Source organism: Leopardus geoffroyi, chromosome B1 (assembly GCF_018350155.1).
Source record: "Leopardus geoffroyi isolate Oge1 chromosome B1, O.geoffroyi_Oge1_pat1.0, whole genome shotgun sequence".
In the NCBI taxonomy this organism is placed as follows: domain Eukaryota; kingdom Metazoa; phylum Chordata; class Mammalia; order Carnivora; family Felidae; genus Leopardus; species Leopardus geoffroyi.
Genome location: NC_059327.1, coordinates 188,247,731 through 188,267,245, shown reverse-complemented (window position 1 = coordinate 188,267,245; position 19,515 = coordinate 188,247,731). Strand labels below are relative to the sequence as shown.

The 19,515-nt window shown below is 39.8% G+C and overlaps 1 protein-coding gene across 2 annotated transcripts in view; it reads right to left on the bottom strand.

Moving 5' to 3' along the window:
• Nucleotides 1–19,515, bottom strand: part of KCNIP4 (potassium voltage-gated channel interacting protein 4) — a 1,166,197-nt gene that overhangs the window by 1,103,557 nt on the left and 43,125 nt on the right. The window lies entirely within an intron of this gene.

Genomic DNA, 19,515 nt, shown 5'->3' with positions numbered 1-19,515 from the left:
AGTCCCTTTCAAATGTCTGAGTCCCTGGCTCCTGCAGGAAGAGAGCAGAGGGTGTCTGAACTAGTGTGGACTTCGGGAAGCTTTCACCTTTGCTTCGGTACCTGGGGAGATCAGGAGCAAAACTGGAACAGGAAGCCTCCTCATGGGAGGTTCTCCTAAATAAGGGTCTCAGGGACTTCGCACCAGGGACAAGCAGATGCTGCGCATGTCCTGAGACGCCGCCTCTCATTGATAAAGATGAGATTTAAAAAGCTTGACAAAACTTTTTAGTATTTGATGTTTTCCCTGAAATTCATTTAATGTAGTTATTTAGAGACTCGAAAGAGGGGCACCTGGGTGGCTCAGTGGGTTAAGCTTCCAACTTTGGCTCAGGTCATGATCTCACCGTTCATGAGTTCGAGCCCTGTGTCAGGCTCTGTGCTGACAGCCCAGGCCCTGGAGCCTGCTTTGGATTCTGTGTCTCCCTCTCTCTCTGCCATTCCTTCCCTGCTCGTGCTTTCCCTCCCTCCCTGTCTCTCTCTCTCCCCTGCCCTCCCTCTCTCAAAAATAAACATTTAAAAATTAAAAAAAGAAACTTGAAAATAAAAACAGACTCATCACACACCTTCTCTTCTAAGTTATCTAGTTTCAAGGAATAACATTTGAAGGCCACTGAGTGGACATCAAAGCAAAGGACCTTGAATAGACAAAACTACAAACAATCTGTAGAGGTGAAGGGTATTAGACTCGCCTGCCAGAGGTTTTTAGTATGTTTTCTAAAATCGCAGATACACAAGCCAAGTGCGAGGGACTACTGCTCCTGTATTCCATTCGATCTAAAGCAGAGAACTCACCTTTTTCTGTCTACCACTCTGGCAGACAAATAATCCTAATTAACTCGGTACATATTTTCATTATAGCAAGTGTCATTCTACAATGCCATCAACTATCTACATTTTGTATCCTTTCTTGGATTGTAAGTGTAAAGAAAATGGGGCGCAGATCATTCCATAATGTCTTTGTCTTTGTGTCCCTGGCTAACAAACCCCTTGCCACATAGTAAGCGCTCAATACCTCATTAAACAACCTCCCAACTGACCGATCAAGGAAGGAGGTGAATGGAGGACAGATAGGTAACCAAATTAATGGCTAAACAGAAACTCCTTTGTTTGGACTAAGCTCCCCAGGAATTAAATAGTTCGATGGTTAGACATATCTCAGGATGGGTCACGTCGCCATTTGCCGGGAACAGGGCAGAAGGAACTCAAAAGTGGGTGAATGATAAACTAAGCCTGCTTTGTAGACTTCTGGCAAGCTGAGAGCCCCTCATTCTACTTGCTATTTGTGGCATGAAAGGATATAGCCTATCTGTGGGAGATGCAGGGAGATATATTTTAGGATGACAATAAGACCCATAACAATAACAGGTCATTTTTTCCACAGGTAAAGCATCTGTGCTTTCATTTGCTGATAGCATGCTGGCCAGTTCTTGAGGACAAGCTACTGTGCAACATAATACTCCATTTCAAAAGAAGGTGATGGTGAATAGCAGTCCCAGAAAGGTTGTGCTTTAGAGCTCAGTTCTAAATGCTACAGTGCCTCTTGGCCTTGGAAACAGCACTGCCAGAGCAGGAAAGTAAAGCTAGAGATCTCCCTGACCTGTATCTTCCTGCCCCACAGTCAGGGGCAAGGTCAGTTCCGCCAGTCTGGCCCGTTACCTATAGAAAACTCAAAAGGGAACACATATAACTGATTTTTTTTAATAATTCTCCCCCAGGGTGACCAGCTGGGGCTCTGGATTTTGATATTCTGAACAGGCAAATACATGGGAAGGAAGAGAGAGAAAGAGAGACAGAGGGGGGAAGGAGGGTGGGAGAGAGAAGACAATTCTTCAATCTTCTTTCACACACAACAGACTCAAAAGTAGGTTGCAATCTACATGCAATTCCACATGCAATCTAACAGATGTGAAATTTTGTGAAACCTATGTCTTGACATATTTGCCTCCCTTCCCAAATATTAATCATTGTCTGTATAAGACTTTCTTCACATATCCAAATGTGCAAACAGCATACCTACCACACTAATCGACATCAAAAGAACGAATGGTTTCGATTTTCACTCTAGAGGCAAAGATGCATTTTGAAGCTCCAGACAGAAGTATGTGGGGAGACAGGTCTGCATTGTTTCCTTCTGGCTAACCCAACATACCCACACACCCACCACAATGCAAACGGTTCCCAGGATTGGCTCCAGTTTATGGCCAGACTGCCAGCACTTGAATCCTGAGCCTCATGGGCTCTATGACCTCCAGTTCCTTTCCCTCTCTAAGATAGCACTGCCTCCTTTGAAAGTGGAGATAAACCCTGCCCTGTAGGGATAATCATTCATGTAAAAGTACCCAGCTAATACCGGCCAATACTATATGCTCAATAAATTATATCATCATCATTTTTAGCAAGTCTTGAGTTTCTGAGGCTTTCTGTGTTGCCTGTCTCACAATGAATAGAAGAAACTGCCTGTAGGAATAACTTGGAGTCAGAGTGATGCAAGGGCTACACTGGAACTAATCCAAGGGCCCGTGTACTTCAGGCCCTTGACTTCTGGCAGGCTCTTCTCACTTTAAGATGTCAGGCCACTTTAAGTGGCCCCTCCACACCAATCCTCTATCATATTACTCTCTTTGAAGTCTCTGCATGGCAATTTCCATTGACTCGTATTTTGCTTCTTTATCATCTGCCTTTGCCTCCTTTCCCCCGACCTCAGCCTTGCCTGTCTTTTGGTCTCCTATTTCCCTAGGGCCCCAAACAGTATCTGGCCTTGGTAAATGCTAGAAAAATCCCTGTTGACTGAATAAGTGCTTACACAAGTGATCGGTGAATGTGGACACCAGGTTGGCTTGGCAGCAAGGGTGGATAGCAATATCACGATGGTCTAGACAGAAAACCACCCAGCAGGGGAACTATAGCAGGTAACCTAGGACAAGACCTTAAACCACGGTCTTGAAATTTGTTTTGAGGGACAACCAACAGAAAAGAAATGCTCCTGTCTGATTTCTCATTACTTTCTAGGCATACCACTCCTCCTCCAGATCTGAAAGCTAATGTCATCACCACAGCTACTGCTTTTTTCCAGAACTTGGTTCCATCAAGCCCTCAACGACTGCTGTTCCAGCCCATCACTCAAGTATCCATCTCAGAGATGCTCTGCTGACCACAGAACCATATCCCCCCAACCACTCGTGTTATTTTCCAACGTAGCTCCTTCATCGGTTCTTTCACGGCACTTGTCGTGATCTGTAATTATTCAACCTGTTTACTTTCTTTGATTCAATTTTAGCCATCAGAATATATGCTCCAAGAGAGCAAGCCCGGTAACCTTACATAATTCCTCATACATAACTTGAGCTTGATAAATAAATATAAATGGAAGAGAGAAGAAAGGGAAGCAGGATCTGGAGGAAGAAATAGTTGGAGCAATCTACCATGTTTTAGAAAAGTCCTCCCTAACTCCATTTGATATTCATTTACTGAGCAGCTATCGTTGACCACAGGAAGGGAAGCCACTGTGTCGTGTGGAGCTAAGCACCATTCTGTCCATGAAGAAAAATATAGACACCATACTTGGCACAGGTTTAGCATTGTGCTTCATTGTTCTAGCAAAATCCTAAAAGAAATAGCCACAGCTCCATTTCTTGACCCCTGATCCACAGTTCTTTGTCCTTCAGCCCAGGAACTACAGGAAATGGCAATGAATCACCTTCCCACCAACTTCGACTTGTCATTTTCTTGCCACTGGCTCTATTCACCCACTTGAAGAGTCTTGAGTCAATCAAACTTTTATAACCAAATCTCCCTAACAAATGCAAAACTCACTTCCCACCAAACAACCCTAATTTAGCACAAACTTTAAATTTCAAAGGAAATTTGAACGTGCTTTGCTTTAAATGTCAGGACTGGATATTCAGATGGAATAATTAAGGGGGAGGAAACATTTCCTTCCAATAAAAAAAGATTGCTAGTTTGTACAAAGTACTAAGAATATTACGTTTTAAATATGTCTGCTTCCATCCACATACTACTAATGGGCATCCTGAGCATCCACATACAACATGTGTCTTTGTCCTGGCACCGATGTTTGAACAGGCATCATCCCTTGAAGATGCATTAGCCTGTGCCTCCTTACATGCCTGCAGTTTTCCATTTTCATTACTCACTTTCACAACAATCTAGAATCTCTTTCTCATGTGCGCGATGCCAATGGATTCAGATTTCTCTTACTATTATAAAAGGAAGCAGTTTTCAAGTACACCCCAATTTTGTATTAGTTAGAAATGACTAAGATCCAGGCAGTTTTAAAAACAGCATTTTTATCAACAGCTTGGAAATTCTACTAACACTGATTATAATTGTCCAGGTTTGATGTTGATAGTCGTGTCTGCGAAAAGCTATGTTATATATATTGGTGAACAGAGTAAAATCTTCCCATTCGCTGAAGGTAAGCTCTAAAGATGCCAGAAAAACAAACAAAAAGGAGATCTTCAGAAATTATTTGTTCACAACACAAAATTTTTCACAGACCATCCCACCGTCTCAACAAGGCTGCCTTCCAAAACATCCTTCAATTTCTCTAACATCAGAGAAGACTCCTCAGTTACAAAAATCTACTTAAAGTGCCTCATCCACACTTAATCCTAATGTATTCTTACAAAGAAAGTAAGCCATGGGTTTGCTGCCAGAGTCAGAGACACATAACCAACTCCCATGGGTGTGGGAGACAGGGTCTAACTAAAGCTTAGATCAAAACTATGAATGCTGAATCGGTGAATCCAAAGATTTTCCACAGGGAAAAATTTCATCATGGTTTTTGTGTCTTATCAGGACACGTGATACTTAGGAACTTCAAATGCCTCTAAAGACTTCCTGAACTATCAGTGATACACAAAGTGAAGTAACGTACTCCACACCTGTGCCAGTCAATTAGGACACAGAAAGGGATGTTACATTTAGCCATTTCCTGTTATCCTTTTTATTTTTATTTTTCTCATATTTATAATGTTCATTATGTTAGGAAAGTAAGATAAATGTATAATAAGTGTTTTTGCTTTAATTTTTTTATGTTTATTCATTTTTGAGAGAGAGACGAGAGTGCAAGCAGGGGAGGGGCAGAGAGAGAAAGGGAGACACAGAATCCAAAGCAGGCTCCAGGCTCTGAGCTGTCAGCACAGAGCCTGATGGGGGGCTAGAACTCAGGAACTGCGAGGTCATGACCTGAGCCTGAGCCTGAGCCTGAGCCTGAGCCAAAGTCAGGCACTTAAGTGACTGAGCCGCCCAGGAGCCCCTAAGTGTTTTTGCTTTATAGAGTATGAGTGCTCAAATGATTATTGTGTGGAGATGCATAATCGAACAGTTGAAGATGGGGTGCCCAGGTGGCTCAGCTGGCTAAATGTTGGACTCTTGGTTTTGGCTAGGTCATGATCCCAGGGTCATGGGATCAAGCCCCACAAGGGGTTGCATGCTGAATGCAGAGCCTACTTAAGATTTTCTCTCTCACTCTCCTTCGGCCCTTCCCCTACTTGTGTGCATGGTTCTCTTTCTCTCTCTCAAAATACAAACAAACAGTTGAAGACATTCAAAAAACTGAAGTCACACAATAAGGAAAATATGCTGAAAGCCCTGATCTTAATCAAACACGTCCCAGGTAACAAGCTACTAACATAATTGTTAGTCTCAGGACAAAGCCAAAGTAAAACATTTTCAAAAACAATAGAAAACTGGCTTTCCTGTGTAAAAAATACCGACTCTAGAGATAAAATACATATCAATGCTATGTTAAGGGTAGATGATAATTGCTGGGGACAGAGAATTTCACTTCATAAAGGTGCCACAGAGAGACTTTAAATGGTGGATAGGCCCCTCCCCCCATTTACGTAGCTAAATTGTTTCAGACACAGACTTATGAAAAAAAGGAATATTCTCTTTTTACTGATTACCATGTTTAAGGAAATTATGCTAAATTCATTTGCATGTAGATGATTCAGTCCTTTGAATAATGATTTCCTTAACCAACACGGTTATTATTATAGATGAGGTTATATAATAGAAAAGCTTAAAAGAGGCTGGAACCACCTTTGATATATTCTAATCCGTAAAGAAAACATAGCTGATGATCAAAACCAGTTGATTTGGTGGAATATGCGCTGAGCTTATAGAACAGTCTTTGCAATTACTTTTGGACTTTCCAATTTAAACCTTGAACAAGTACAAAAACTTAAAATTCCCCCTCTAGTGTTTTTAGTTGTTCAATCATGATAGCTCATATTTCAACAGTCCTTAACATGTGCCAAGCACTGCTCTAATTGGTCTGTGTTCCTTATTTCATTTCATTGCCATAACAACTCTCTGGCTTATGTACTATTAAGTATGATTATTATCACCACTTTGCAGAGTGGTGATAATTGAAATAAGGCAGAGAGAAGCTAAGTGACTTACCCAAGTTCTCAACCATAGCATAACCTGGAGCTGGGATTCAAAGCTAAATCATCTGGCTCCATGATCTTTGCTCCTAATGCCACTACACCAAACTGACTGTGAATAAGGCTAAATTAAAGATGAGTTTAATGCTCTGACTCATACACAGAACAAGTTAAAGAAAAGAGGGAAGAAACTGGGCCAGAATAATTACTTAGGAATATTCTCTGTGGAACTTTATGCAAAGTGTGTTGGATAATTTTTATCTTTTAACAAAACAACAACAAAAATAGAACTGTTGACTAAATCCTGACTCCCCTTGCCTAGACTCATAGGAATTAGTTGCAGTAAAGATGGGTGAAACTTCAAGTCCATATTTCCATAATAACTTTGTATCCAAAGCCTGTGAGACCGAGGAGGAACAGGAGATAAAAGGAAATCAGAAAGATACACGAGACTCTGAAAGGGCCGGGACACGTAATGGTGATTAAGAGCCACTCTCATCAATAAAGACTGTTTTCACCCTCAGTTATAATCATGCCAGAAGTAGTTAATTATATACCTTTCCCTTTGCTATTTTCATATTTTGTACACTCTGTTCCACCTCACTAACCATACTATTATACCTATCCATCACCTTCTAAAGGGCTTGTGTTCCAGCCTCCAAATGGGTCTAAAGCTTCACTCTCTGTGGCTCATATAAACGCTCCAAGGCTTTCTTCCTAATCTCTGACCTGAAGCATCTCTCTTCAGTGGGGGTCCTTCTCGTCTCCTGGGCTTTAGTTTTCCATCCAGTTTGGTTTTTCATTTTCAGTCCAATGGATCACCAGTGCAGTTTTATTCTTATACAAATAGTAACAATAGCTGCCTGCAACCTTCATGCTAGGCACTCAACACTCATTTCCTCAAATACTGATCAAGCAGGAAAAGTAAGAGCAGTTATCCCTACTGTCCTAATGTAGAGAAGAAGCTAGACAAGATTTCTCTTGGGAAGGGACATTTAAACTAAGAGCTTAGACCTAAGAAGGGTTTCAACCCCTAAGGATCAGAGACAAAACTACTCCAGGCAGAGCGGTCAGAATATGCAAACACCTTTAAGTATAAAAAACCCTGGTACTTGGAACAAGCTAGTGTGGCTGAAGAAAATAAATAAATAAATAAAATAAAAATTAAAAAAACGTGTGAGGGGCAGAGTACGTGTCTCAAGATGAAGGCCACCTGGGGCCATGTAGGCCAGGTAGGGTTGAATAATGCCAACTTTATGATATATTTTCCTTCACTAAACTATGTAGTCAGTAAACTCACGAACTGTGTTTGGTTTGTGTGGACTCTGAGAGCCTAGCATATTTTTTGAGGCCTAGTGTCAGTTTGAATATTCATTTTGGAATGGCTGGTGACATTGGTGATGGAGTTGCCAGTAATACTGGAATTGGGGGTGGTATTCATGGTAGAATTATTGGTACTTTGGTGGCAGAATTGCTGGTGGTATTTAAATTCATAGTAATAGAAGCACAGTCTACTGATGGTCACTTCCTAAATGAAAGCCGACATCCATTTTCCAGATGTGACCATTCATACCACTCAGAAGAAAATTAATACCTAACACTGAAGCCCAGACATGGAGGTAAAAAGCAATTAAAATAGTTCTGCTGGTTTTATTAACATGCTTGACCAGAGGTAAACCTGAGGATTTGGACAAATCGGAATTTAAATAATATCTGCTCCTAATGATGACATCCTTAACATCATTTTTCTATTCTTCCAAAATAACACTCTGACTCTCAGGCAAATACAGCCTAACTCAACCCGAATCCCCTAGCTGTGATGTTGTTACCTGAGAATGTTCTTCTTATAGGGAATAGATTTGGAGAGTTTAAAGATATTGTAGTTTTGTTAGTAATTCAGTATTCATCCAGAAAGGCAAAGACGACAGGGAAAACTAGCAGCTTCCTCTTTTCATGAGAATGTTACCCGCCAGCCAGCAGGACTTAGGTATCACAACACCACTAACAAATTTACCAGTGCCACTAATATAACCCTGTATGTTAACTCATGAGAATTAAAATAAAAACTTTTTTAAAAATTTACTGGTGCCAAGGGCGCCTGCGGGGCTCAGTCGGTTGAGCGTCTGACTTCGGCTCAGGTCATGATCTCGCAGTTCATGAGTTCAAGCCCCGTGTCGGGTTGTGTGCTGATAGCTCGGAGCCTGGAGTCTGCTTTGGATTCTGTGTCTCCTTCTCTCTACCCCTTCCTCGCTCATGCTCTGTCTCTCTCTCTCTGTCTCTCAAAGATGAATAAACATTAAAAAAAAATTAAAAAACAAATTTACTGGTGCCCTCCTACCAGATACTATTATAAGAATAAATAAGATATAGTCCTCAGCCTCTAGCAGCGAATAATGATACCATTTATTCAGTACCAGAAACTTGTATTCGGCTCATACTTGTTTTAGACTCATAATTATCTATTATATTACTTAATATCATGGAAATGTTATTATTCCAACTTTATACTCCAGGAAACTGAGGCCTAGTTTTTGTTTTTTGTTTTTTTTTTTTTCCCTGTTGGAAAACCCATGCACTTGCCATTAATCAATCACACTTTCCCCCCTGGTTCTTTAGAGGCACCAGGAAATATTCAATATGACCTATGATATCAATGAACCTTAAAGGATCTAAGGTCCATGCAAGAGAATCCATAGGAAAGGTCCATAGCACCCCTCGGGTCCACTGGTAAGGACTCAGGGGCAATCAAACACCTGAAGGATGGATACTGCTGATATAACTGAAGCCAAACGAACATACTGTCCGAGCAGGCTGACATACTCTGATCAGTGTTACTTGGCAGAATGGACCTGGACCTAGAGGCATTCTGTCTAAGTATACATGGTCAAACGATGATTACTCAGTCAGTAGCCAATAAATTACTCTGTATTTCCTCATAAAATTATGTCCCAAGGGGCTCAAAACCAAACTCTATGCCAAAATAAGAGAAAACAATTTGCTTAGTTCTGCCTAGAATTTTCCTATGCCCTAAAATTCCACAATCAGAAAGTTGTCCTTTTAAATCAAGCCAGTGACCCTTGGAATAGATTAGGCATTACTAGACATGCTATATCTTGGAGTAAGTTAATTTGCCTTTTCCTTTTTTCAAGGAGGTTTTCATTAATAAAGCTGGGAGTGCTGGTGAGAATTATAATAAAGAAGAGGAAGGTTTGGAAGGGAAAATCTAGAAGTGATGTCTACACCTTCAAAATTATAATTTCACAGGCTCAGGATTTTTCAAGAAATATACCCAATAGAAATAAGTGCATGTTCACCAGAGACATGCACTAGAATGTTGAGAGAGTGCTGTTGGCAATGGATAAAACCTGGAACTATGGAAATTTTCATCAGTAGTAGACTGGATAACGATTGTCATATATTCACACAAGGAAATATAATAAGTAATAAGGGCAAATCAATTATTGCTGCACAAAACAACTTGGATGAATTTCACAGATACAATGATCATTGAAAGAAGCCATAGACAAAAGAGTTCATATTAGGTAATTCTATTTATCTAAATACAAAACAAACAGGTGAATCTATGCAATGCAGGTACAAGCAGGATAGTGATTACTCTCATGAGGGCAGAGCAGTCACTGACTGGATGGGAACCACAGGAGGGCATTTGTGGGACTGGTTACATGGATGTATTCAGTTCATAAGAATTCACTGGGCTATACAAAATGACAGAGCCATTTGTTTCTCTATGTATATTATGGCCAAAAAAAAAAAAAAACTGATCAAAAGGAGGGGGGTGGGGAAGCAAGCATCTCTGCATCAGAAGTCTAGATTTAAAGTCAGGTCCCTGGGGCTCCTTGGTGGTTAAGTTGGTTAAGTGTCTGACTTTTGATTAGAGCTTAGGTATTGATTTCAAGGTTGGTGAGTTTGAGCCCCACGTCAGGCTCTGCACTAACTAACTATTAGTGCAGAGCCTGCTTGGGATTCTCTCTCTCCGTCCCTTCTTCCACTTGTACTGTCTCTCTCAAAATAAACAAACAAAAATTAAATTAAAAAAAATACAAAAAGTCAGGTTCCTAACAGTGAAAAGAAAAATAATAATCCTAGGTAATCATTTCACTTCTCTTAAATTTTGAGTTCTTAGTCTATAAAACAGATTAAAAATTGTGACCTACTTTATAAATTATAAAGTTATGCACAACTATTAATTATTTAGACTAGTGGTTTGCAAACCTAGCTGTGAGTGAGATTCACCTGAGAAGATTAACGATGACAACTAAATAGATGGCCTAGTCCTACCATCCTAGACCTTTTGATCCCCCAGGTCTGGGGAGGGGCCAGCCCGTCTCTAGTTTCAGGAGCTCCACAGGTGATCCTGTCACAGTCTTGGACCACTGACTTAGAAAATACCTGCTTATTTCAAAAGTCAATATGCCGTTTCAGGCTCATTTCTGGGATCCGTGCCATGCACCTACATTTTACCAATCACAAGTTACCCAGAAACAAAGGATGTTCAGAAAGTCTCATGCAGTTGAAGTAACAAACACCTGGAGAGTGAGCAAGGGCACTTATGAGCAAAAAGGGATCTCATATTAAACCAGGCACCTGGAGGCAAATATTTTTTTTTATTTGTGCAAAACTCACAAATGAATTACAAGAGCAGAACATCTTCATAGTAATATCCAAAGTCTAAATATATGCCACTGCATATCCATGCCAGGAATCACAATCCAATTTATGCTTCGGTTTTGTTTTTCCTCCACTTATGAAACGAACACCAGATGTCGGAACAGTTTTCGATAACATTTCTTTTGACATGCTTTTTTTTGTTTTTAATAGTATGTTGTTTCAACATCGAGGCTCTTTAGACTTATAAAATCGCTAGACTTCAAGAAGTACATCAATTGCCACCAATAAGTAAAACGCATAAAATCAGAATGGTCTGAAGTTTTTCTTTGAATTCTTATGACATTCAAATTACTTCTTTTCTCATCCCCTCATTTCTAATTTTCTCCTTAGATAAATTCATTACACACAAGAAAGCGCTCATGGCAAGGCAATCCAACATTTGCATGTTGTGAGTTAGACGTTCCAACAGTAGGTATTGAATAAATAATTGCTGAATTTAACAGATTAGTCATTTGGAGAACAGATCATATTCTATAGCCAAAGATAAGACCATAGACTTTATGTGGTCTGGTTGTTAAAATGCAGTTAAAACTAACAACTCTTCCTTGAATCCATAAAGCTATATTTGCGTGAGACTTTTATTGGCCAACATATAGTGCTGTAGCGGGTTACATTTGAATTGAATTTTTCATGCTGCTGCGTGCCTGTTAAGGGTTGCCTTTATTTCCTGTTTTAGGATCCTGGTTAGCATTATTCATAGCCTAAAAGAATCTATTCTAGTAGCATCCTACACTTCTATCGTATATATGTCTGGAAGAGTTGTCAACTAGATGACAATTTGAATAAAAAAACAAAAACAATGAAAAGCCACTTATTAATGCAATGTCTTAGAAATTTGCTTAAATTTTCTTAGAAACTTGCTTACATTTAATTAGTTATAGCTCATCAATTCCCAACTATCTAAAATGAAGCACCACAAAAATAACAGGTACATCATTTGTGACTAAGACTATCTAAAAAAAAAAAAACAACAAATTACAAGGAAGTAACTGAATAAAAATATCAGGATAATATGGAATTTTCCATTTTCAGCAGACCATGTCATCAAAGATATAATGCAGAGAATTATAGAATATTCAACAGCAAACATTAAAAATTCATACTCTGATTAGTGTTATTTTATCACTTATAAATAATTTAAATAAAAGTTTGGTACTGCCCTGTTATTTGACATTGTGAAGGTGTGAGCTCTGCCAACCAAGGTGGTAGTTTTTTGTTTGTTTGTTTTTAATTTTCAAGGAAAACTTTAACTTTTTCCTCTCACACTGTACGGCTGAAATCCTTTGACAGTTTACTACAGAGAACTTGCTGAGTTAAACGTCTTGATCCTTTAGGATTTAACCTCTTCCCTGTTGCTCCTTAAAGCCGCCAAAGGTCCCCTACCTTGCTCTCCTCCATGATTTATTTCTGCAGCTGTCTCTCACTGTGCCCTGTCCCTCAAAGCCATGTTTTCTTAGGTCTTCTCTCTTCTGTCCCTGACATTCTCCTATTGTTTTCTACTGTAAATCACTACCTTTTTTCCCCAGTTCTAATCTAGAAAATGAGTGGGTTGAAGAATTTAGTGGAAGGTCTTTGGTATAGACACCCTGCTAACCTGAATAGTCCTCCTCCACACCCCCCATTTTTCCCCTTTGTTTTAGTGAACAATTAATCTTGATTGAGCAAAGATCCAGGAAGTTGAGGGCACTTTTGGTCAAATAGGGACAATTGATTCACCATTTCTTTTTCTCTTGATATGTGATAAGGAGAGAGGATAAAACTCTCAAATGGCTGTTGGAATCCAGATTTCACAGTGTTATGAACAACAGGCTGCTTTTAGAACCATTTCTTCAGCCCAGCACAGTGGTGAAAGCATGAGCCGCTAAGAGTTACACTTTCTAAATTCAAACCTCAGCTCCACCATTTATTAGCTGTGTAACCAGGGCAACCACTCTAATGTCATGGGATTAGGAACGGTAATAATCCTGTTTCATAGAATCACTCTGAGAATTAAATAAGTCCATACATTTAAGATACTTAGATTAGGGCCCAGCATAACAAAGGTGCTCAAATGTTGTTATTAATACCTTTTGGATTTCATTAGGCAAGAGTCAGAGAGTGAGAATCACAATAACAGGAATATGACCAAACCAACTAGGCTTTTCAGAAGCAAAAAGGTCTCAGGAAGTGGCCTATAACATCTGCCTTCAGATCAGAATGGGAACAGACCTGTCCCTGTACTCCTCCACATGGTGGCCATCTAACAACATTCAATAAAGCTCAGACGGATTGATCCCTATCTCCCATCTTGGTATCAAGTGCCTTAACTTTGCTTACTAATAAATTCTATGGTGTCCTCTCTGAATCACCCAGGCATCCTTAGAGAAACAGTGAACAGGTAGACAGGAAGACTGTCCAGCGTGTACTGGTGAAGCTTTGCCAACTCCACCAATAATCCAGGGCTCCAGGTGTCTTAAAACAAGTCCATTTGCAGGCTGCCTGGGTGGCTCAATTGGTTAAGCGTCTGACTCTCGGTTTTGGTTTCAGGTCATGACTTCACAGTTTGTGAGTTCAAGCCCCACATTGGGCTCTATGCTGACAGCCACAGAGGCTGCTTGGGATTCTCTCTCTCCTTCTCTCTCTGCCCCTCCCCCACTCATGCTCGCTCGCTCTCTCTCTCTCTCTCTCAAAATAAATAAACTTAAAAAAAAAAGTCTGTTTGCCGTAATCTACACTAAGCCCTTTCAGCAGCTGTCTCACGTGCTCCTTAAGACTTTCCCATACACCAGGGTCTACAATTTCCTCCATTCTACATATGAGGATTTACTATTTGCTGGCATTTAAAACTGAAGATTAAAATATGATCCAGACAGACATAATGACTATTCTAGACTTTACATTCTCAGGGAGAGGAAAGGCATTTAACTCTAGTAACAAAATGATTTACTCACAATTGTGATACATACTTGAAGAAACAGTGTGAGGTGTTGTAAGTTCATATCTCAGGGTATCTGGTTCTAGGGAACCAGACAAGAACAAGTATAGGCACACGCACAGGTGGTGGCCAGGGAAGGGGTGGGAGGCTCTAGGAAAAGAACTTGTGTTTGCAGTGAACTTGGGGTAAGAGGTAACATGGCCCATTCTAGGATATAAAAGAAGATCTGGTTGGCTGGAACTCATAGAGAGAGGAGAGGAGAGTGGCAGAGGTTAATGTGAGTGAGGCCAGTTGGGGATGTGTAATACAGGGCCTCATGACCATGTTAACTATTTGGGGCTTGATTCATAAAATCATGGAGAGTCACTGAAAGTTTTTAATCTTGGGAATGACATGCCAATATTTATTTATACCCTGGCTACAATATACAGATTGGATTGTGCCTCTTTCTCTCTTATATTTAACTCTCCAGCCTATCTTGTATGATAGTTCATGTGAAACTCTAGGTAAAAGATTTTTTCAATATATGCTTTACTTTTAAAATAATGGAACAATATGCCTTTCAGGCACATTTCGTTTCTTAAAAGTATATTTACAATCCTCAAAATGACAATAAGGGCATTAGCTACAGAAATAGGGATTTGAGGAATAAGAAGATTATTTTTCCCTTTGGCCAACATTCTAGTATTTTGGGAATTTTGATAAGACAGCAAAAGGATAGCCTACCTTTAAAAGCAAAGTTCTAATTTACATTCCAACTTAATTGGCCATGAGATCTTCAACTTCACTTTCTTCTAGCCCAAGTGTCAAAGTTTTTTTTTTCCCTGCTGTAAAAATCCTCAAAGAGTAAAAGATTTATATAACACAAAGAAGTTCTTAAAACTTTATTCAAGTCATAATTCAGTGTTAACTCATTTATAAATAAGTCCTAGGCAACACGCGGCAGTGTGAAATAGGAAAGTGAAAAGACACATTTTCTGTCTTTTAGTTTGGAGGGCAAGAAAATTATAAACCAAAAAAAAAAAAAAAAAAGCACAAGAGAGAAACTGTTGAAAACTTCTTAGAATGTAGACTTTCAGTAATCTGGCTAAAACACTTACAATTCTTTTGAGGCCAGGAACATATATTTCATCATTATTTTGCCCCATAAACCACAACACAGGTATTAAATCAATATTTAATCATGAATTCTTCAGTTGTTTTTCTAATAGCAACAGCTTTTTTTATTAATTTTTAAAAATGTTTGTTTATTTTTGAGAAACAAAGTATGATGGGGAGGGGCAGAGAGAGAGTCAGACAGAATCCAAAGCAGGCTCCAGGGTCCAAGCTGTCAGCACTGAGCCTGACACTAGGCTCAAACTCATGAACTGTGAGATCATGACCTGAGCAGAAGTCGGATGCTGAACCGACTGAGTCACCCAGGCACCCCTAATAGCAACAGCTTTGTTAAGTGATGGGGGGAGAAATGAAGCCGATATTTCAAATGTGAAAAAGTATCAGTAATTCTTATCATTTCTGAAACTCTGGATTCAAAAAATTCACACTAAGGAAATTTGCTGATGGGTCATGGAAATACATCGGAATGAAAAATAATTGGAAAAAGTTGAGGCATCTCAAAAGAAAAAAAAGAAAAGCACTAGTGTTAACAGGTAACCACAGTGTCCTAATAAGGCTGATGTAAACCTACTACAAGTGGTTGAGCTGCTTGGTTGCCTGATTCATTTCCTGAATGAGTAACCATCACCTTCGCCTTCACATTAGCCGAGGTCGAGGTGTTCATGCCTGGTAAGGGAGAAAGCGGTACCGATCCGCAAAGTTAGAGCAGATTTGATGCCTCGCACTGAAACTGCCAGGTTTTTTGAGCAGGATCACGACCGCCATCAAGAGACTGAGAACTGGAATTTTGCACATTTCACTCATTAACTGCATGATTTAAAAGTCATTATTAAAACTTCTCCATACCTATACCTTCTATGTACTATCCTTGTAATAATCGCATGTTAAGTTTTTATTTCTGATGCTGTGTTTAGTTCCTAGAAATGCTGAAAAAAAACTGATAGGCTAGCAAAAATCTGCACCTTTCTAGTATTCCACTATTACTCTTCTCAGTGAAAATATACATTTTTTTCTGCCACGTTTCTGTTTTAGGGTGTTCCCCATTGCACATACTTCTGATCAGTTAGTAGATGCTTCATGCTTAGATCCACTTCAAAAAAAAAATACTGAGTTTTCCATACATCACTTTAAAAGGCTGCATAAATGTCACTTTAACGTCTGCATAAGAGTCTACCTTATGAGGATGACTAAGTCCACACCACCACCATGATTAAGTAGCTTATTTCTCCAGTGTTCAACATTTAAGTTATGTCTACACTTTTGCTGTAAATAATGCTGGAATGAACATCATTTCCCATAAATTTTCATCTGCATTTCATGCTACCTTTCAGGTAGAATCCCAAAAGAGAGATTGAAAGATCAGGAATACTTTCAAGGTTATTGAAATACATTGCCAAATGCTTTCACCAAAAGATGTAAAAGTATTTAGCAGAAAACTGCTTTCGACAAAGTATTACTTAAAATCCTTGGGACCATGGGACGCCTGGGTGGCTCAGGTGGTTGAGCATCTGACTCTTGATATTGGTGCAGGTCATGATCCCAGGGTTGTGGGATCAAGCCCCATATCAGACTCCCCACTGAGCATAGAGCCTGCTTAAGATTCTGTCTCTCTCCCTCTGCCCCTCTCCCCTGCTCACACGCTCTCTCTCTCTCTCTCTCTATAATAAAAAGAAAGAAAGAAAAGAAAAAGAAAAGAAAGAAAAAGAAGAAAAGAAGAAAAGAAGAAAACGCTTGAGATGAAGTTTAGCATACTGTGTGCTCTTTCCCCTTGGTATCAGGTGAGGATGTGGAAGTGAGTCTGGCTACAAGGGGACTATTTTATCACTGCCACTGTTTAGAATTGCCCAAGCATAGTGATAACAAAATGCAGACCCATTTTTCTTGGTATTATTATTATCACTGAACTCTCTACAGACAATGCACCACCTCCTGCTGCCTACACCTTAGGCAGTCCACCGGTCTTAATTATCTACATTCACATACATAAAGAAGTATATATCAAATTGTTGACATGGGCAATGTACAGGTTCTTTATTCAACATTTATTGTGTATTTGTCACGTGCCCACATCACACTAAGTGCCAGAGAGAGAATGCTGAGCAAGATAAAGTTCATGCTCTCAGAGGTAATATGGGGGCTGATGTGATGGGTGATTTTTCATTCTCTTCTACATACTTAACAGTGCTCAAATTTGGAAAATGAAACAAACTGCCTTTATTATCAAAATGATGATAAATGTGTTTATTACTAGAAGTTGCAATTGGTAAAATGAAATCTAGTGATACTCATGCTTTAATCTTGCAAACTTGATCTAATATTCCCTCAACAAAATTGTTTTCCTAAAGGGAGCCATTTGAAGGCTCAGAGAGAACACATGGGGGTGCCTGGGTGGCTCAATCGGTTAAGCATCCGACTTCAGCTCAGGTCATGATCTCACGGTCCGTGAGTTCGAGCCCCGCGTTGGGCTCTGTGCTGACAGCTCAGAGCCTGGAGCCTGTTTCGGATTCCGTGTCTCCCTCTCTCTCTGACCCTCCTCCATTCATGCTCTGTCTCTCTCTGTCTCAAAAATAAATAAACGTTAAAAAAAGAGAGAGAGAACACATGAAAAACACAAATTAAAGAATATGGGTTGACAAATCCTGGAAGTTTCTATGTCCAAAACAAGCCCTCTTCCCATTCCCTTCCTAGAGCCCAGTGATCTACCTAAGGACACACATCAAAAAAGTCTCATGGAATGCCTTAGATACAACTAACCATAGCTAATTTACAAATTCGATAGAACCACAATTATAACAGGATTCTGGGTGACATTCCAATTTGTATTGGGTCATTGATAAGTCACCAGATATACTACTTTAAGCTCTTGAAATGCTTGAAAAGTATGTGCTTTCACCAGAGTCTACATGAAGGAGTGGGATGAGGGGGCACCTGGGTGGCTCAGTCGGTCAAGTGTCTTACTCTTGATTTCAGCTCCGGTCATGATCTCAAGGATTTGTGAGATCGAGTCCCATGTTGGGTTCTGCACTGACAGTGCAGAGTCTGCTAGGGATTATTTCTCTCCCTCTCCTTCTCCCTCCCCTCTCTCTGTCTGTCTCTCCTGTGCACATGTGCACACACGCTCTGTCTCAAAATAAACAAACATTTTTTTAAGAAAGGAGTGGGATGAGGACTCTCTGAAAATTTTAACCAAAGAAGGAAGGAACTAGAAGAAATTATAGCAGCTCAGGTGGTATCATTTAAGATCTGGGGCTGGGCCTTCAGGAATACAGGGAATTTCCTCCCATCATACAGAGGACACCATCCCTCAGCCATTTACTTATTTTATAAATGCTTTTCAGTGTACTTAGTTATGAACACAGAATAATTTTGGCTATATAGAAGTGAGTTAAGTAGACAAAGTTTTCCCCTCATGGCCCTTATAGCTTAATAAAGTCCAATAAAACAAGGAAACAAAGTAAAAATGACATATTTTCAAATATGTTGTAATATAAAAGAGCAGGGTGATCTGAGAGAAGGATAAGGTACCCCTGTGTATCCACAGAAAGCCTCTCTAGAAAGGTGGCATTCAAACTGAATCCCAGAAGATACAGAGCCAGAGACAGAGTGAAAGGAAGAGATTTCAGACTAAGGAAATGGCAAGTAAGAGGCCAATAAGAAAGACCGGTAGCAAGTGAAGCCCTGTGAGACCAGTTGGCTGTAATGAAGTGGACAAATAGGAGAATAGTGTAAGATGAAGTTGGAAAGGTGGGCAGGAAAAAAGTTATCAAATGGAGCGCTGTCTGGAAACCAGGACACAGAATAACATAGTTGAAGCTTAGAAGGATTTGAGGAAGGTTAGATTGGAAGAGACTTAATAGAAGTAAGTTAACTGTGAATTCAGACACATATGGGAAGCCACTAGATGTTCTCTTGCATGGGAAGGATAAAAAGAGGTTATTTCACATGGAAACCATAACATCACTGCTGCAGTGCATCCTTAGTATGTCCCAAGTACCAGGAACCGGGGCGAGAAGTACCAACTGGACTCCTACCCATCATGTCTAATGGCTAAGCAAAATGGCGGCACACGGTTACCATGTAAACCAGAATGACAATTTTTCTTTCAGGGTCTACTTTATCACATAGCTACTGGTGCTAATAATTGGTGCTAACACACTTCATGGAGGAAAGAAGTAAATTAAACATACCATTTCTAATCTATGATTATGTCTGTAACACACACAGTATGTTTAAACCTGGTAGAACTGTGGACAGAAAGACTGTCATTTCTTTACTCCTTCCAAAGTCATCTACTTCTCAAAAGAGGATTGTTTTGATATAAGGAATGCAGATCATAGAAGGA